Raw genomic sequence first — 20,603 nt, 5'->3', positions numbered from 1 at the left:
CTCAACCGTGCAACCTAAACTATTCAATTATGACATGCTCCTCAAATTATAGTTAAGTCCTTCAAAATAATTAGCATTGTCACATAAAATATTTTTGTGAGGTTGATAGATCCTTTTTCATTTTATTAGACTAGGTGCATCAATACCAAACCTTACATTATTTCCATCATAATAATTCAAGGTAATTAACTTAATTTTATCTCCAATCATGTGATGTAAACACCCACTATCAATAATCCATCTATCATTCTTATTTGCACAAGACACTAGTGCAGTTTCCTCATCCTCATTGGAATCATCCTTCATTGCAACATACACCACATCATCATCATGATAATCAGATCCATCTTTGGTTTCCTCTTCTACAATGTAGCAAGAATTCTTACCTTTGTCTTTTTAATCTTTTTTTCCCTCATCTTTCTTACTTTTGTACTCGTCTCCACCTCAATAATTTTTCTTCTCTAGACATCTAGTACCAATATGACCAACTTCATCACAATTAAAACACATGATAGGTAACTTACCTTTGAATTTAACTTTACTACTATGAAATCTCCTTACTAACAGTGATTCAAGTTGTTCCACATCCTCATCATCTATATCACTACCACTAGAAACATGTTTTACCTCTTCTTCTTCTTTTTATTAGGTTCCTTCAATGATGACTTAGTCTTGAAAGAAGATTCAATACTTTCAGATTTGAAGTTGTCAAAATTGGATAGCTCAAAAATAGCGAGCCTACCTACCAGACCTTCCAATGTCAGATTTGAACTTGGTATACATCTCAATTCTTGTATTGTAGAAACTCTAATACCATAGATAGGCAAAAGTGTTCTTAGAACTTTGCTTAATATAGTATCATCATCTATCTTACTAGTAGATTCTCTTATAGCATTAATAAAAAAATTATTCTAAAGCAATATTGAGCAACATTATCACCTTCTTGCACTCTCATATCATAAAACTTACCTCTAAGACTTTGAGATTTGGCTCTCAAAACATTAGCATCTCCTCCATAGATGGTGTAAAGAGCATTCCACATCTTCTTTGCACTATCACAACCCTTGATGTCATCAAACTCAATATAACTTAGGAAAGAGGAAATCTCCAACATTATCTGATTATGTTCTTTCTTCTTTATCAGATCCTATACAATTAGGGCTCCATCAGTATCAACATGCTTAGTGGTGATGGTAGATTGTGCATGGTTTCCAAGACCTCCTAGTTGTAGCTTCATCAGAATTTTCCATGCAGGAAAGTTGTCCTCATTAAGCTTGGGTACCTCTCTTTTTGACATCTTGCTCTTTTGCTTCTAGCACCTTCAAACTAGTGCTCTTAAGAAGATGTCTCCAATATAGTTGTTGGAATTATTTTTGAATAACTAAGAGTGGGGTGGTGAATTAGTTATCCAAGGTCTGAATGTACAAATAAAAAATTTCATAGCTTAGTGAGCCCATATCCATAAAACATATTCATGCATGCATCCATTAGATCGTACAATGCTTAAACTTGTAGGCTACTATCAAATCAACTTTGTAGAAATTTAAACATGAAACATAACAAATTCAATAGCACATTTGACACAATGATTTTCTGTGGAAACCAAATTTGGAAAAAATCACCAGTAACATGCTACTCATTCTCACTTTTTTGAAGTGATGCCCTCTAAAAGGAAAACCTTTTTAAAGGTTACAATACACATTGTTGAATGTGATCTAGTTAGAGGATTTCAATCACCCTGTTAGGAGTGAGCATTGTTAGAGGAATTTAGATCATTCACTTGGAATATCACTTGGTTAAGGATCTACAAATCACTTTTAGTGGAACCTTAATCCAAAGGATTTACCCTATACTAGTACAATAATTAGAAAGTAATAATAAGACTTGATCTGATAAAAAATTACACCTCACTTGCACATTATAGATCTATGTTTTATTCCTCCATTCTTCTTGGCTTTCACACATGTCAACTCTAATAGCTTGTTCCCCCTTCAAGCATTCATACTCTTAAGCCTTCTTGCTTTTCTTGCTAATAGTAGTCTCTTCTATTCGGTTAGTGAATGAAGCAATACCTTAGACCTCTTGTCTAACTTAGGTTCTTGAACATGACCAACCTTTATTCTAACCAGCTATCTATATAAATATAAAATTAAGATCTTTGTCATCTATGCTCTATCATCCATTTTAGGGTTAAGTAGGATTACCTAGGATTCAATGAATCTATCCATCTTTTCATTTGAGTCCCTTTATAAAATTCTTCAAACCTCTTTGAATTCACCTTAAAATAGTTTACCATGAACTATATGCCACCAAATCATCATAATTATCTTCCACACACTTCAAAAAATTCAAGAAAACAAAATAGCCAACTAAGATTCATCAAATCTATGATTTAATGTGACTACTAGCACTCAATGTCAATATGTTTTCACTCAGCTTCCAAACTATTCTTCCACTTGTCATCCATTAGATAACTTGACAAACACTAAATTTTACTGGTGCTCAACATCAACCAAATTTTACTTCACTTACATTGTATCACTTGTTGTACACTAAACTTTCACTTTTCTTAGCTCCAACTAATTTTATGCTTGACTTGCACTAAATTTTCTTGGCACCTACTATCCACTCAATACAGCTTGGCAAATAATTCTTCTTACTTTGTCTTCTAGACTTAGTCAATGTATCCAACCTTTACAACCTTAAGTAGATCATCAATGCACCATATCATCACTCCCTTGACCGATCTTTGTACTCCATTTTCTTAACATAACTCAACCTTTCCTCTAGGTTCTCTTGTTATGACATTTGATCAAATCTTATTTATCAATCAAACAAATGATAGTACTCAAATCAACTAAGCAGTTATCTTACTAGAAATTAGTAGGTTTGGCACCAGTGACAAAACAATGATTGAAAGATATTCTCATATTTGTATCAATCTATTTTCAACAGATTATGTCTTCAACCACATTGTGTGGGGATTGGAAAAATAAAATATGTTCATTTTATGTTGAGTAGTCAATGCCTTTCATAAGAAGGTAGGTATTAAAATCTTCCCTATATGAGAAGAGTGTCCAATCAAACTGATGAAGGGTACTCCCCTTAATACCATATACTCATAACAGAAACAAAGAAACAATAGCAAATGCGAGAAAAAAATGGACTTCTTATATGCAGTACAGATGTGGTATTACAAAATTCACAAGTATAATATTCTAACCCACATGAGTGTCTTTAGTACAATAATTTGCAAGACAAGCTACGAACTATCACCTAGAGTTGTCCTAGACAATGTTTGGGCCTTTCTTAAATAGGTAATTTTATGCCACCTAGGAAGGTTCTAAAGGTACAAACTTAATATCTAGGGCTCACATACCCTAACAATACATATAGAGTCAACCAAATACATTTTTGACAAATTATTTTAGAAATTTTAGTAGCCCAACTTTGGAAGGCCATAACTCATGAACTATTTCTCCGATTGGCTATTATAACCACTTTTCAAAAATAACATCTCATGATCTACAGGCTTGGAACCACACTAGCACCCTTCCATCAATATTTTAGACCTCATTTGGGCTTTGCAAATGTTTCCACCAAAAATATGCAATAACTTCTCTGATACATGCTTGACCAATGAGATTTTTATGGTAGGCTTACAACTCTAGAGTGAACCTTCCTATAGAAAATGAGAACATTCCAAGCTCATATGATATACTTACTAAAATTAGCAAGCTCCTAGAAATAGAAACCTCCCTATCTACTAGTCCTTATTAAAATAGAAAAGACTGAAAGATAAAGATATTTTTTGGGTGATGCAAGATTGCTCATACACCCAGGATGCTCCTACATTAGACACTCGGGGTAATTTGAGAAGTGACCCCATCACATCTCAGGTGTTCAAAGAAAAATCAAGATGTTTAACCTCCTCCTTTGCTATCCATGATGAATCCTCAACTAGTCTACCTTTCCATTTGATCAGATATTCCTCATAAGTTCTATTTCTAGTACTTTTTCCAACATGACTGTCTAATATCTCCTCAATCTCATTTGTAGCCAAACTAGCTATTGGAATGTTCCACTACACTTCTGCAACTCCATTTCCATTACCTCCTTCATAATGCTCTATCAACTCTAAAATATTAAATATTGGTGAAATATTCAATTCAGTAGGCAACTCCACTTCATTCGTATTGCTAGAATCATGCCTCTTCACTATCTTGCATGGTCCAAACTTCTTCATCTTTATCTTATTATATGTACCCACTAGAGAACACTCCTTTCTCAAATGATCCATGACTTCATTTAAAATCTAAAATTCCTTATATCTCCTTTTCACATCTACCTTAGCCTTATATTGTATATTCATCTTTATGATGTGCTTCCTCACCTCCTCATGGATGTTCTTCAAACATTTAGCAAAATATTTTTCTTTAGCATTTTTGAGACTACTCTCATATATAATATAGAATGGTGATTTACTAGTACTCCTATTGATATAATTATTATATGCAAATTCTAGCTATGGTAAAATCATATCCCATCATTTTGGTTTATCTCCAACTAGGCATCTCAGCAAGTTTCCCAAATTACAATTCATATCTTTTGTCTATCCATCAATTTGTGGATGATGTGATGAACTGAAATTCAAATTTTTCTTCAAATTCTTCCACAACATATGCTAGAAATACCCAACAAATTTGGTATCTCAATTTCAAACTATACTATTTGGTAGACCATATAGTCTAAGACAACTCTGCTACATGAACAACATCACTAGTCTTCTTGCAAGGAATAAAATGTGTCATCTTTGAAAACCTATCAATCACCACAAAAATATAATCATGTCACATTGTTTCCTCAGTAATCGAAGAACAAAATCCATATTTCCATCATCCCATAGCTTCTTTGGTAGAGGTAATGGCTGATACAACCCTATATTCTACTTCACTCCTTTTTCCATCTGATATACTCTACAACTTTGTACAAACTTCATCACATCTTCTTGCAACTATGGCCAACAATAATTTTTAGCAACCAAAGCTATGGTTTTATCTATACCAAAATGTCTAGCCAATCTTCCACTATGCTTCTCCTTGATGAGATTCTCTCTCATTGAACTTCTGCGAATGCACAATTGGCTTTGTTTGAACAAGATATTATCCTAGATCATGAAATCTAGCTACTTTTTCCTATCAAGTATAACAGGTTTTGTACAAGCCTTCCATGCTTCACAAATATCAGGATCATTTGGATACAATATACTGAGTTCCTTGAACCCAACCACCTCTATCTACATTTCTATCAACAAAAGTTCTCTTTTACTAAGAGCATCTACAACTTTGTTAGACTTCCCACTCCTGTGTTTCAAAACAAATGTATAACTCTGCAGAAATTCAACCTACTTTAAATGCCTTTGGTTCAATTTTCTTTTACTATTCAAATATTGCAAAGCTTGATGATTAGTATTCAAAAAAATATCCTTTGGAAGAAGATGGTGTCTCCACTTTTTCAATGCTTGAACTATAGCATAAAGTTCCTAATCATAAATAGAATATTTTCAATAAGCAACAGGTCTACTTTCTTGGCTCAAAAAAACTCCTATTGTAATACCACTAGCATCAAAGTCTACTTGAAACACCTTGTTCAAATTAGGAAGTGCTAAAATAGGTTGCTCAATTACTTTTTATTTCAACAGATTAAAACTCTTATCTACTCCTATAGTCCACTTAAACTCTTTTCTATCCCCTCTCATTGTTTCAGTAAAGGGTTCACAAATCCTACTAAAACTTCTTATGAAACTTCTACAAAATGTAGCTAGTCCATGAAAAGATCTTACCTCTATCACACTCCTTGGAGGAGGTCATTCAAAGATAGCCTTCACTTTCTCTAGGTCCATTTTTAGACCTTCTCCTAAGACTAAAAATCCTAGGTGTACCAACTCCTTTGCAAAACTACACTTCTTTAGGTTTATCAACAACTTTTCTTCCATCAACTTATCAAATACCTGGCAAATATGAATCAAATGCTCCATCAATGTCTTACTAAAGATCAATATATCATCTAGGTAAATAATGAAAAACTTACCTAGAAACTCCTTCAGTTCCTCATCCACGAGCCTCATGAAAGTACTTAGTGCATTGGTTAGCCCAAAATACATGACTAACTAGTCATATAGTCCTTCTCTTATCTTGAAAGTATTCTTCCATTCATCACCTTCTCTAATAAAAATCTAATGGTACCCACTTTTTAGATCTATCTTTGTGAAATACTTAGCTCTGCTCAAATAATCCATAATATCATCCATCCTTGACAAAGGAAATCTATACTTGATAGCAATCTTGTTGATAGTGTGAGAATCTATACACATCCTCCATTCTCCTTTCTTCTTTAGTGCTAACACTACTAGTACAACACATGGACTTAGACTCTTGCAAATAAAACCCTTCTACAACAACTCATGAACTTACCTATTCAAATCTTCACTTTCCACTGGTGTCATTCTGTGCTTTAGCTTGTTTGGTAAATTGGCCCTTGGAACCAAATCCATATGGTGACTGATCTTCCTCACTAGGGGCAATCCATTAGGTACATTATCTGATACAATATTAGAAAACTCTCCCAACATATCTACAAATTCTATAGGTACTTCATCTACTTCATCTGGGAATTATAGGAAAACACATATGCTCATTCTTCATACCTTTAAGAAAATATTTTCCATTAACAAGACATATTTTGGCAGCACTACATACCTTTTCTTCTTTATCCTTCAATGGCTTCAACTTCTATCTCACTCCATCCTTAGTTAGAGTGTAGGTATTTTCTTGCCCATTGTGTACAATGTGTCAGTCAAGATACAATAACCTACCCAATAACATATGACATATGTCCATAGGTGTGATATCACATAGTACCTCATCCTAGTAGCTTCCAGTCTTGAACTTCACTGAGCACTGCTCATTGACCATGACATTATGGTCATCTTGCACCCAAGAAATATAGTATGGACATAGGTGTTTCCAACTCTTTAGGTTCAACTTGGTGACCATCATTTCTAATGCTAGATTGTTAGTACTTCCACCATCAATGATCGCATCACAACACTTATCTTCACATCTAGACCTTGTGTGAAAAAAGATCCTTCTTTGTTCAGGTTCATTCTCACCACTTAGCAAGACTCTTTGGTTAATTAGGACTTCTCCTCTTTCAACATCTTCAAAATGTGGGGATCTGACATCTTCATCAACATGTGTAACTCTACCTTAGCCTTCTATTCTTTGATCTATCCTTCCTTGGTGCAGGGTACATTCAAATGCTCTATGCCCTTCTTCCCTACAATGAAAACATTTCCTATGGAAGCCTCCTCTTCCAAATCCTTGTCCTCTACCTCTTCCTCTGTAGTCTCTATTGTTCTAATCATGGAAATGATTGAAATTGTTTCCCCTCTGGTTCTTACTATTACTTCCAGCATAATCCTTGTTCTTTTGATCATCATTACAACGACCCTAAGATCATCCACTAGATCTTCCATTACAACCTCTTCCACTATTCTTATTGTCAAACTTCTTGCTCAGTTTCTCCTCAACTCTTAGGAAAATTGGTATGCCTTCTCAATATTGTTCATTAAAACTAGACTCAACTCATCCTAAATGCTTAGTCTTAACCCATTAATATAATGAGGAACTTTCTCCTTATCAGCTTCTACATGGTCAGTTCTAATGAGAACTCGGTAGAACTCTTTGGTATACTCTTGAACAGATTTTCCTCCTTGCTTCAACCCTTGCATTTTCTTCAATAGATCAAGCTCATAATCGATGGGAATGAATTGTCACTTTAGTTTAGATACCCTCAATTCCAATTTTGGTGACTTTGTCCTTTCCTTTTCTATTTCACTCCAACTGAACCTCCTGCCACCAGATCTTTGCATGTCCCTTTAGTTTTTCCTTCACAAATTTGACCCTATCAGGATCCTTGATATCTTCATACTCAAAGTACTCCTCTAGTTCATTTATCCAATTGATCAACTCTTCTAGATTAAGATTTCTTGAAAATGTGGTAACTTTAAACTTAGGTCTTTTTCCTATCTTGGAGATGGCCCTAAAAAGCCTCTCTTTCTCTAAGTTTAGAACTAACTTTGCTTAGGCATTTTATTTTACTTTGTCCTCATCCTTGCTTTCATCTCTTAGAGGAATATTTATTCCTTCTTGAATTTTTTCTTCCAATGATTGCATTTTCCTTTAGAGGGCTCAAAAACTATCAGGTGTAACACCTACAAACTATGTTCCCTTCATCGAGGCATTTTCACACTTACGCTAAAACCCTAATGGAAACTACCTCACAATTGATAATCTGTCCACACACTTAGCTCAAACCATAGTCCTGGTGCAAATTGCCTCACAATTGATGATTTATCCACATACTTAAGAACTCCCACTCTGATACCATTTGACAAAGGGTGCTCTTCTTAATACCATATACTCATAACAAAAACAAAGAAACAATAGCAAATGCGAGAACAAAATATGGACTTCTTATTTGCACTGCAAATGTAGTATTATAGAATTCACAAGTATAATATTCTAACCCACATGAGCACTTTCAATACAATAATTTGCAAGCCAAGCGGTGAACTATCACCCAAAGTCGTCCTAGACAATGTTCAGGCCTTTCTTAAATATGTAGTTTTATGCTACATGGGAAGGTTCTAGAAGCTCAGACTTAATATATAGGGGCTGAAAGACCCTAACAATACATATAAAGTTAGCCAAATATATTTTTGACAAATTATTTTAGAAATCTTGGTAGCACAATGTCAAAAGGCCATAACTCATGAACTGTTGCCCCAACTAGCTATTATAACCACTTTTTGGAAATGCTAGCTCATGATCTACAAACTTGTAACTATGCTAGCACCCTTCCATTGAGTTTTTGAACCTCATCCAAGCACTCTAAGGCCTCCAACAGTGAGCCTAAAGATTTTTCTGCAAATTTTTCCACCAAAAATCCACAATAACTTCTCTAATGCTAATGCTTGAGCAATAAGATTTTTATGGTAGAACATTCCAAGCTCATATGAAAAACTTACTAAAAATAGAAAGCTCCCAGAAATAGCAACCTCCCCCAAAAATAGAAACCTCTTTCTCTACTAGACCTTATTAAAATAGAAAAGACTAAAAAATAAAGATATTTTTTGGGTGATGCAAGATTCCTCATACACCCAAGATGCTCCTACATCATGAACATGGTGCTTTTAATATATTGAGATTTTGGGTTTTTCCTATCCCTTCTAGTATTCTATTTAAAAAAGAAGAGAATCAACTACTCCCCCAAAAGATAGAGGCAAAGTTATCACCACAAGAGGGTTAGTTGAAAAGGTAGGAATATTCCTTTGGGGATTTCCCAAGTGCACTTCTTTAGATAGGAGCCCTTCCATTTGCATCCCCACAAAGATGAAAAGGAAATGAAGTGGGAGACTTTTGGGGAAATTAAAATTACCTACTCCAAAGACAAAAGTTCACTTAAAGGGAATTTAGAGAATGTTTCTAGGCTCATGACAAGGAGTTGGGTCTCACTTTTGGCCAAATAGTAGAAGTGTTTTTCCTAGTTTTGAAATATATTCTCAATTGATGCCAAAATTTGATCTATTTAGAGATTAAATATAAAAAGCCTTTCGAAATAAAAATTGTAGTGCCTGGGATCTTCTTTTTTAATATGTAATTTATTTCTATACCCATATGATAGAATTTTTTGTGGTATGGATCTTTAGAAACCACTTTTTGAAAATGTATGTTTCAGGATCATACCATGCTCATATATGGAGACAATAATTTGACACAACTAAATAAAGTTTTGTGAATCCTTTAAAAGAAGTTACCTGACACACCAAAGATTGATGAGAATAATTTTCTTGAATTTTTTAATGAATATTTTTTTATTAATTTTTAATTGATGATTAAGCTAATTTCTAAAACCTCTCATGTACGGATACCATAATTTTATATATATATGTATTATGTATGTATAATTGTGTGAGGATTAATGACATGTAAATTAATTTACAAAATATGAAAAATTTAAAAAGTCATTAAAGTTTAGTGAATGTCACTATTTAACATTTGAGATACTTTTGATTAATAAAAAAAGGAAAAATAGAAAATTAACTCATAACACTATAAAATTTACATTTTTAAAATCAGAATAGCGAGACCTATAATGGTTTTTTTTTGTCAAAAAATTCAATGGGAACTACCATATAAAAATTACAACAATACCTAAAATTGTTGATTAAATGCCTTAGTAAAAAATTGGTTCATAGAGGCATAGGTTTGGTGGGACCAAGCCTATGCCATGCCCTTCCCCAAGGCAAAACCCCATGCAAATTCGAGCCTATACCAAATTCCTGCCCATGTCTCTAGAATCAGGCACTCGATTTACAATTCAAAAATTGAGTGCCCGATTTGGATTTACCCATTAACCAAATTGAGCACCTAATATTTAAACAATCAGATACCTGATTGTTTAAAAATTGGGTTGGTTACCTAATTGTTTACATATCAGGTACCTAATTTTTAAATAATCAAGTACATGATTATAATCTACTTGTTGGGGCCCAAAAGATGCCCCATAGACCATTTATTAATGATTGCAATGATTGAATGATAGTTTCAAATTGCAACAATGAATTTCTATCGTAGTTATTATATTTTTTTGTCTTCTTCTACAATTTGCAAGTTGTTGATTCAAATTCAAAACTGGTGCAAACATTGGATCAAAATAGTGAAGAAAGAAGAAAATAAAAGTTCTGACAAATGAGGAGATTGCATTGAATAAAGAGAAGGAATCACAACATCAATGAGAGAGAAGAAAAAGAATTAGAGATTTGAGCAATGTTTCAAAGGAGAAAGACATTGAGTATACCATAATGGATGAAGAGGCTGAAGAAGAAAACTCAATACAAGGAGATTCAAATGCACATTCTAATCAAGCATTCAATATAGGTGTGTCTCCAAACCCTCAATTTTTTTCTCATGATGAAATTGGTGATTTTTTAGAAGTAGGTTATGATTTCAATGATTTAGATTTTCTTCATGAGAATAGATTTCCAAATGATCATGCACAAAAAACTCCAATGGAAATGCATGCCCTAAAAGAAATATACAAAAAAAATGAAAATGAGATTCAAATACCAAATAATAGTGAAAATGAAATGCCAACTAAAAATAAAAATTATATGAATGTAGACATGGAAACACCAATTACTGAACAAACATGTCAGAATGATACTAAAGTGCCTGAACATAATCTTCATTTTTCTAATCATGTGCTATATAATCTTGAGAGATTGATTTCATGAAGACAAATTAGGACAAATGCTAATAGATTATATAGACATTTTTTTATAATATGAAATTTGGGTTTCAATGTTAGTTGATGTTGCAACTAATTAAGATGTCTAAAATGTGAAAAGTAATAAAAAGGTTAGGAAAGTATGCAAAACTCAAGAATAAAAATGAGTCTTTAAAACAAGTTGTATCCACTATTTCTAGTATCTTTGATGTTATTGGAAAGAAAAGTTTCTCTAAAGATAAGAATGCAGAGCGACGAGAAATAACAATAGCTTTAGTTAACAAATTAACAACTGAAAAAAGATTAATTAGTAACATAAGTGGATATATTAATATGAATTTTAAGACTTTAGAAAGAGCTGTAAAGAGAAGGCTTAACCTTGAATGTGATCAAACAAATATTTTGTGGACTTGTAGTGGTAGACTCCCAAGATGTGATATGAAACTTACTAGTGAAGTCAAAAGTTTGGTTTAAAATTTTTGGCATGATAATACAAGAGTATCACCTAATTCAAGAGATGTTCTTAAATTAAGAGATGGATCAAAAATACATTATCCACATTTTGGACATGACCCAAACTAAATTATTCAAAAAATTTGTAGATGGTAAGGTGTTAACTATTACCATTAGTCAAAGATCTTTTGAAAAGTGTAAACCATGGTATGTAAGGATTAACAGGGAAAGAATCACATGTTGTTGTAAAACTCATGTTCAATTTCATTATCATTATGATGTATTTTGATCTATACGTGGTACCAAGCATAGTAAAGAAATGTAGCAAGAATGTGGTATAAAAATACCACCTCAAACTAGAAAGAATTTCATATTAGGTTTATTTTTTAAGCCACCTAATGATCAATACATTCTTTTCAATCCATGTCTTTCTAGTACATGTGATATGTATGGCAATCTTTCTTTGTTAAATCAATGTTTGCATGAAAATGCTTTGACTACTTTTGGACAAAAATTAGTTGATGTAAAAAGATTCAAAACTATTGAATATCCATTGAAGGATGGAAAGATTGGAAGAAGCTGTGATCACATTATAGATAAAGTTAGTTTCCATGCATTTATGGATGAGTTTAAGAGTTTGATCATACCAAAATATGTTAAACACTCTCAATATGCTAGATGGCTTGATTGACAATTTTGCATATGTAAGAATACATTTCCAATTGTTACTATACTTTTAGTTGTTGAATTTGTAGTGAACTACACACTTGCACCACAAGATGAGGTACAACTACAATATTACAATTTATTACACATAACAATTTATGTTCATATAATTTATAGGCATGCACCTGATTATACACAAGAAGATTGAAAATTTTTGAGAGTACAATTTCTATATGAGTGATAATAAACTCATGCATCTGAGTTTTTCCAATACTATTTCAAGGTCTTTTATGATAATTTAAAAGAGAGACAAATTCAAATGACACAACATTGGATATGGTCAAATAATTGTATAGGACAATTCAAGAATGCTAGAATGTTCTATTGGTCGAGTAGGACAAATAGGTAAACTAATATCCAACATGTTTGAAATTTTTTTGAGGCTAGACACAGTAAAGGATACCATGATGGTGTTGGTGCATGCATGAAGAGATCACTTAGTAGAGAGAAATTAAAATTTGAGGAAAAAGCCAAATTCAAAAATGCACATGAGATTGTCAAATGGTGTAACAAATATTTATACACAGGATCAAGTCAGAACTCTACAATCAAATATTTCTTTGACCTAGTTGAAGAGAAGAATATCCTTTCAACATATGACTATGATAAAATTAGTGGGTTAGCTAAATGGCATTCATTTAGGATTTTAGATTCTAATAGTTGGACTATATGGAGTAGGGAGCTTGTTTGTTTTTGTCAATTTTGTCTTGTAGGTGAATGGGAAGAATGTGAGAATATAGAATGGGTTGAAGAATGGCAAAAAAAATCATTAGCACCAACTGACACATGTTTTCAAGATGATATAGTAAATGAAGGCCAGAATGTTACTTTTGCATTAGAAGACTATGGTAATATTTCAAGCCTCATAGAACCTAATATACATAATTAAATTAAATTTTTTTGTGAACATGCTTCAATTTATATTATTTATTTATGTACATGTCATTAATATAATTCAAGTACACATCTTTAATATATTATTTATATATGTACAAATGTGATTAAAGAGTTTATGTACTTTATCTTATCTTGTAGTACATGTTTATGTTGTTATTACACCTAATGATAGTGATGAAAAGACTGAGTATTGGCTAGCTAGATGTGTGAAACCTAAGAAAAAATTGATATGTCATCAAGTAGATGATGATGGTTTTGAGTATCCAATTAGGTTTTTCATTGTAGCTAGCACCTGGCTACGTACATACTTAACAAGAAGAAATGGTTTACCGATATTTGAAGACTAATAATCTAAAAACAAGATTTTACAGTATTCTCATTTTTTTATGGCAACAAATATCAAATTAGAAAGATACAAAGGGAGGCCTACCAAATTATATTATGGATAATTTCAATGGATGAGCACAAGAGAATCATAGATGTATTGCAAAAGAGAGAGGATGTAGATGGTATAGTGGAATGACTACGTTTAAATGAAACACATCTAAGTTTTTTTTTATTTTTATTGTGCTATTTTTATATATGCACTTATATAATTTAATTACATGTATGCATGTGTTGTCAATAGAAAATTAGAGAACTTCTATATACCTCTTATTTAGGTCTCAATTACAATTTATGCAAATCTAAATGTTAAGGTGGATCAAACATCAACATCTTGTTCAATTACACATACTGAGTACATACAAATTATACATATTTACATAGTTCAGATCTTAGCTCATATTAATTATGCTTTTATTAACTTGTGTTTTTGTTTTACAATTTTATTTTATAGGACCTCATTTGAAGAAATGTGTTGAACCAATTTTATATTTTGAGTTCACTTCTATTTATGTCATTGGCATTGTCTTACATATTTTGTGAAACATGTTGTAAACATTTAAAAATAGGAATTTACTTCTATTTGAAAGTTAAAGGTGGGTACTTGATATTATAAATTAATTGTCAATTCAAGTAATGACTTCCTATTTTTTTCCCATTACTTTTACATTCAAACATGTTTAAATTAATTTTTCTATATAAATTATTAAAATTATTTTTCATATACCATATACTTACAAAATATGTCAAAACATGAATAAAATATGTCACAATAAAGAAAACCATTCATACTTACAACATGATAACATAATAATCTATACTACATAAACTAGCATGATAAGAAGTCATAAAAAAATAGTACATGGTCTAACATGTCATAACATGATCTATGAAGTCAAAAAGTACATATAATACAGTTAACTTTCTCAATGTAAAGTATATCAAAATAAACAATATGTGTCATAAAAACACAATCTAAAGGTTCCAAAAAGACCTAATCTATTTGATCCCTAGTCCTCCTTAGTCCACACAAAGAGGACTCAAATGGATCATCCTATGTAACATGAGTTATCTCATCATGTGGGACACCCCATGAGGTAGATGGATCATCATGTGTAACATGAGGTGTCTCATCATGTACATGTTTAATTGAAATGGGTTTCAAAATCTAGTTTGCAAATAAATTAAATATTCATGGTACATAATACAAATAGTACCACATGAGGTGGATGTCCCTCTGTAATGGGAAGAGGTGCACTATGAAAGATACCAAATGCAGCAGTGGTGTGGTCTTGTAATTTACAATGCATACATTTTAAAAATTTGATAACTTAGAGCATAATGAATTATGTATGTACATAAATCATTTGATAGTGACCTCAAAGGATGATGTAGGTACCTCCATCTGGCTTAGTCCCATACTCTTAGCATTACAAAGTACATAAACTAAAAAGTACATAATTTATACTACATTTTTTATAAACTATAAAAACATGTATATATATCATACTTGAGTAGTAGCCAATATCACAGATGTGTCTAAAGATATTCTACCATGATGATCATCAACATGTCTCACATGGTCAAAAGATGGGGTCAAAGATAAACTATATCGAGGCCTATATGGATAAGTATTATCCATTTCCTATTAATAAAACCAAAACATATAAAATTATACGTGAACCAAACTTGAATATTATAAGTTAATAATAATGTGTACATAAAAATAGTAAAAATAATTTGTCTTGAGTCAAAACTTCACACTGTAGGAATTTGAGATTGTGCCTTAGTGGTCAATGGATTAGGACCTATACAAACATAAAACTATGTAGTAGACAACAATCTCTTTTTTTTAAAAAGAACATATGAGAACATGTTATTAAATTCAAGTTTGAATGTACATGATTTATAAGGTAATTCAAAGTGCATATTGTATGAGGGATGCCAACGTCTATAGGTCTCGAAAAAGGACTATACTACCTTCTAGGAGGAACAATATCATCCATCCTCTATTATTTCAAAATCAACATACATTAATATGGTTAATACAATTACATTTGTATGTAGAAAGTAAATAATTATGTGCTTTATTTAAATTTTAATTAAAATTTTACATGTTGCTCCTGACTATCTCTAGGTTCTCCCTGTAGAAGGTCAAGAAATGATGACACATCAATATCATCACTACCATCACCATGGGAAACATATGAGTCATCATCAAAATCAGTACCCTCAGCATAATGGTCATCATGTGCCACATCAACATCACTCTAGGGGTCTTTGCATATATCTCTACAACTAGTAAAAATGTATCAAAGTGGATGAATATCTCTCACCTATAGCCATAGTCTACTAAATTGCCCAAAAGGGCACTTAATGAGGTAAGAGTAGATGGAATTTCTTGATGATGGTGTGGCACTAGGATGATTGGTGTGGGAAGAGGTACAAGAGGCTAAGGCCATATGTGATTCCTTATATTATCACTCAACTTTTCCCCAGGCCTATCCCGAGGCATCCCTTCACCAACCCCCTAAAATGATCCAATATCAAAATAATTGGGTGTCAAACCCAATTCAAATTGATCCCATAGCTTCCCAAGGAAGTACATGGGAACCTCTTGATTTGTGTGTGATGGATGGTCAAATACCATCCACCACCACTCCCAAAAGTGTGCTAATATACATGGATTCATGCACCATCTTATAGAAATGCAAGGTTTCTTCTCGCTAATATCAAGACCCATCTTAGGGTTTATAAAATATCTTGTAAAATATCATTTATTTATTTTGAGCTTATGGAGCTCTTTATAGGATAGGTCATCAGAATAAAAGGCACACATCTTTTGTCTCCATAATCTAAAGCTACTGATATCACAATCCAAATTCTTGATAGAGTGAAGAACACCTTGCATACTATCTGCAAGGTGAAGTAGGTGAGGGGGTGGCATGGGGCCTCACACCTGATGGTCTCAATATCACACATGAGATCACAAAGGTTGTGCCTCATTGTCTCCCATAGATCCTCTATAGTAGGTGTTAGAGGAGGACTAGGTGGTCATGGAGGTGGGGGTGGAGGTGGAGGTGGAGATGAAGGGGGCAGAGGCAGAGGTGTGGGTAGGGGAGGGGGTGGAGGTGGGGGTGGGTCCATCAAATATAATCTGCATATATATTTAAACAACATAAAAAATCACAAAATTACTATTTGATAAAATAAATCTAAAATATCAATTATATAAATACACAAATCTTTAAAACCATATCAATTAAATAAATTAAGTTAAACACTTAAGTAAACTTTAATGTTAATTCTAATTGAATATTATACCAAATTTAAGTCTAATCACAAAATAATACTCCAAAAAAGCTATATTAATAAATCAACTCAAATGTGAATTCTAAACATATCTTATATAAATATGTTTATGGTTATGCCTTACCAAATTTATACGATTAAGGTTAGGTTTGAAAGTATATAAATAAGATTGTGGTTTGGGTTAGGATTTAGGGTTATCCAAATGGGTAGAATAACTACCATTATGATTGAGGCACAAAATATAAGATTTAGGATTAGCATTATGATTGGGGCTACTCTTTTGGGGTTAAAATGTAGGATTTTCCTTAATGCTAAGTCTGTGCATCTTGAATGAGATTCCCTTATCACTGCTAATCCTATGTAATTTATAATGTCACACATAATTATTGTTGTAGAAAATGGTTATGAGAAATCACATAGATAATAATATGTAATGTTACAAAGATATTTTCATTTTCCATATATACCAAAAGGTAATAGGAGTTGAAATGTCCTAGAAAAAAGGTTGCAAAAAGAATCATAAGAAACAACATGGACTAAGAAAGTGTGGCATATCATTTTAGAAATTTAGATGGTGATCAATAACATTACTCAAAAATAGAGTTAATATGGTGATACCACTAAATGGAAGAAGGAAGTATTATGAAATTTTATTTCCCTTAGTGGCCATATCCAAAATTGGAAGGGGAGTATGCATTGGTAATGTAAAGATGGAAATGATAATTTTGTTTTGTTTATTGTTATGGAAAACATAACTTTATTAAAAAAATATAAACTTTCCTTTCCATCTCAGTAGTGACACTATACACTAAAGATGCCATCATATGGATATGTTGATTAGGATTACTCATATAAGACAAAAGAAGGGTGATTTTGGAGAGTAGTATATTAAAAAGATTGATTTTTGGACATGACCTAGTAATACATAAAATGCATGTGAAAACTATCATTACCACATTTTTTGTACTCCTATTGGATCTTAGTAAACCAAAGGAAATGACATGTGCTCTATGAATTTGTACAAGTTGATGAAAGCCAACTTCACAACTTGCCAAGATCACCTGCATGCGAATAACTTGTTAAAGGCAAACCAAAGAAGGAAGAGGTGGAGCTTGGAAAAACTAAATGGACTAAGAGAGAAGATATTGCAAAAAAAGAAAAATGTATTGCTATACAATATGCCTTGAAAATGAGTTGAGAAAATACAATGAGAGAGGCCAAATATAAAGGTCTCAAGGAAGCTTGTAGAACAAGCTCGAAAGTGCTTAAAGATAAGATTGACAACTAAGCATACATCCACAAAAGGTGGAATATCCTCGATCAATGTGAGAAGATAGGTATGACTTAGATAGGAACAAAATCCCATGTTGTCAACAACTCCTAGACTACAACTAATAAATAAATTCACTAACCTAAGTAAACTTAAGTAAAAGAGTAAATAATTAATAAATGATTATTTACTCTAGCACCTCCCCTTAAGTGAAACTTAGGGGAATGCATTAAGCTCACAAAAACTAAGATGAACTATAGAATGAGTCCTGGCAACAAGTTCATGTTAGGTACCCATGTATAATGCAAAGAAATGCAACCTTTGAAAATGGGGAAAGAGAGAAAACCATATGGGAAAAACCCTCCCTCAAAACGAGGTAATTGAAAATCTAGTGAAGGACTCAAGAAGCCTCCAACTAGAGGAAAGTCGCATAAAATAGGAATAAAAAGTGATCATGAAGAGAACCACTAAAGCATGAAGAAGAATCATGAAGAAGCCACAAACTCTGTTAGAAAGAAACTACTGATCTGAAGAACCTCCACAAAAAATAGAAAGCACGAACTGAGTGTGTCTATATTGTAGATGATCCATCTCACTGAAATGCATAAGTAGCCAGCCACTACAATCACATAGTATATAGGATCATATTGAATACATAGCTCACACTATTAAACCATCAAACCAAGGAAACATTAGAAACAATAGAATAACCCCCCTTAATGCAAACCACATGAGATGACAGGCAACGAAAAAAGTGGGCCAAAATCCTCTATAGAAAGAAACAAGAACAACGAGAGAGCTGAAGAGGTACAAACACCTATAAAGACATGGTCATAAACTCTACATGGGGCTAATATTGTGGAAGAGACACTCACTTGACAAATGAAGAGGGCACAAAAATAGCAACTATCCCCCCATGGTGCTTTATAAAATAGTATAAGTACAACTGTCTCAAAATAATGTTCATGAACCTGAAATGCAAGAGTGGCACTTTTTTGTAGTGCATTTCCATAAATATTCTTACAAATGATATCAACAATGATCATAAAGGGGAAAAAGCTAATACAAAAGATAGTATAGCCCAAAAGAAAAGATCCCATGCCATGAAAATGATCCTCGGACCTAGAACACTCACGATATCCACCAGAGAGAAAAAAATGCCAAAAACATGATAGAAATAGCATGGGGAAAAATCTAAATGTAGTGACAACATTTTTGATCACATGCCATGAAAATGATCCTTGGACCTAGAACACCCAAGATATCCACCATAGAGAAAAAATGCCAAAAACATGATAGAAAGAGCATGGGGAAAAATCTAAAGGAAGTGATACCATTTTTGAAAAGATGACAATACTAGCTTTGCAAAAATATAAAATTTTCAAAAAATAGAGATGGGACACAAAAGAAAAGCTTGTCATAGTTAGAAACAAAACTTTAGACTTCGACTACAAAAATGGGCAAAAAAATTACATCAAAACCTAAAAATACTTGCACCAATGTCTCTATCTTGGAACCATCTTTTCAGTACTTCTTTTAGATCAGAAAAATACCTATGTATGCTCAAGTTATGGCCAAAAAACTACAAATAGGTCAAAAAAGTACCTGTAGTAATAGAAGTGTCCATGGTGGTAATATTTAGTGTCCATGTAAAACTTAATTTAGAAGGAACATGCACATCAAAAACTCAACATGTAAAGCACGTGTAGAGCATACACTTTTCATAGAGCCTTTCTACATTTTACCACATCATTAAATTAATTCTTAATATCAACTAAAGAAGTCCACAAAATCCCATTAATCAAATACACATAAATAATTACATTTGAAGATAAATAAATAATCATAACAAGAATAATCAAAGATTGAGATAGTTATTTCTAAGAATCTCTCTCATTGAATATCTTTTAAGAGTCAACTAAAATAACAAGATATCAATTATTAGGGTCCATGAGGCCTATCAACTCTAAATGCCACCTAAACTTGTTTATGCTCAAAGGTTTTTTCAAGGTAGTTATACAATATTCACCTAAGTGTCAACTTTCTCCAATTTTGCATTTCTATCTCTAGCATGTCTCATGTGAGAAAAATGGTATTGGATGTCCATGTGTTTTTCTTTCTTATGGAAGATTGGATTCTTTGTCAAATGTATGACACTTTGGCTATTACAATAGATAGTTATATGTTTTCAAATCTAGGATTAAGATTA

The sequence above is a fragment of the Cupressus sempervirens genome, chromosome 8 (assembly GCF_028749045.1).
Source record: "Cupressus sempervirens isolate cs-2001-9-10 chromosome 8, ASM2874904v1, whole genome shotgun sequence".
Lineage (NCBI taxonomy): Eukaryota > Viridiplantae > Streptophyta > Pinopsida > Cupressales > Cupressaceae > Cupressus > Cupressus sempervirens.
Note: the sequence above shows the minus strand (reverse complement) of the source record.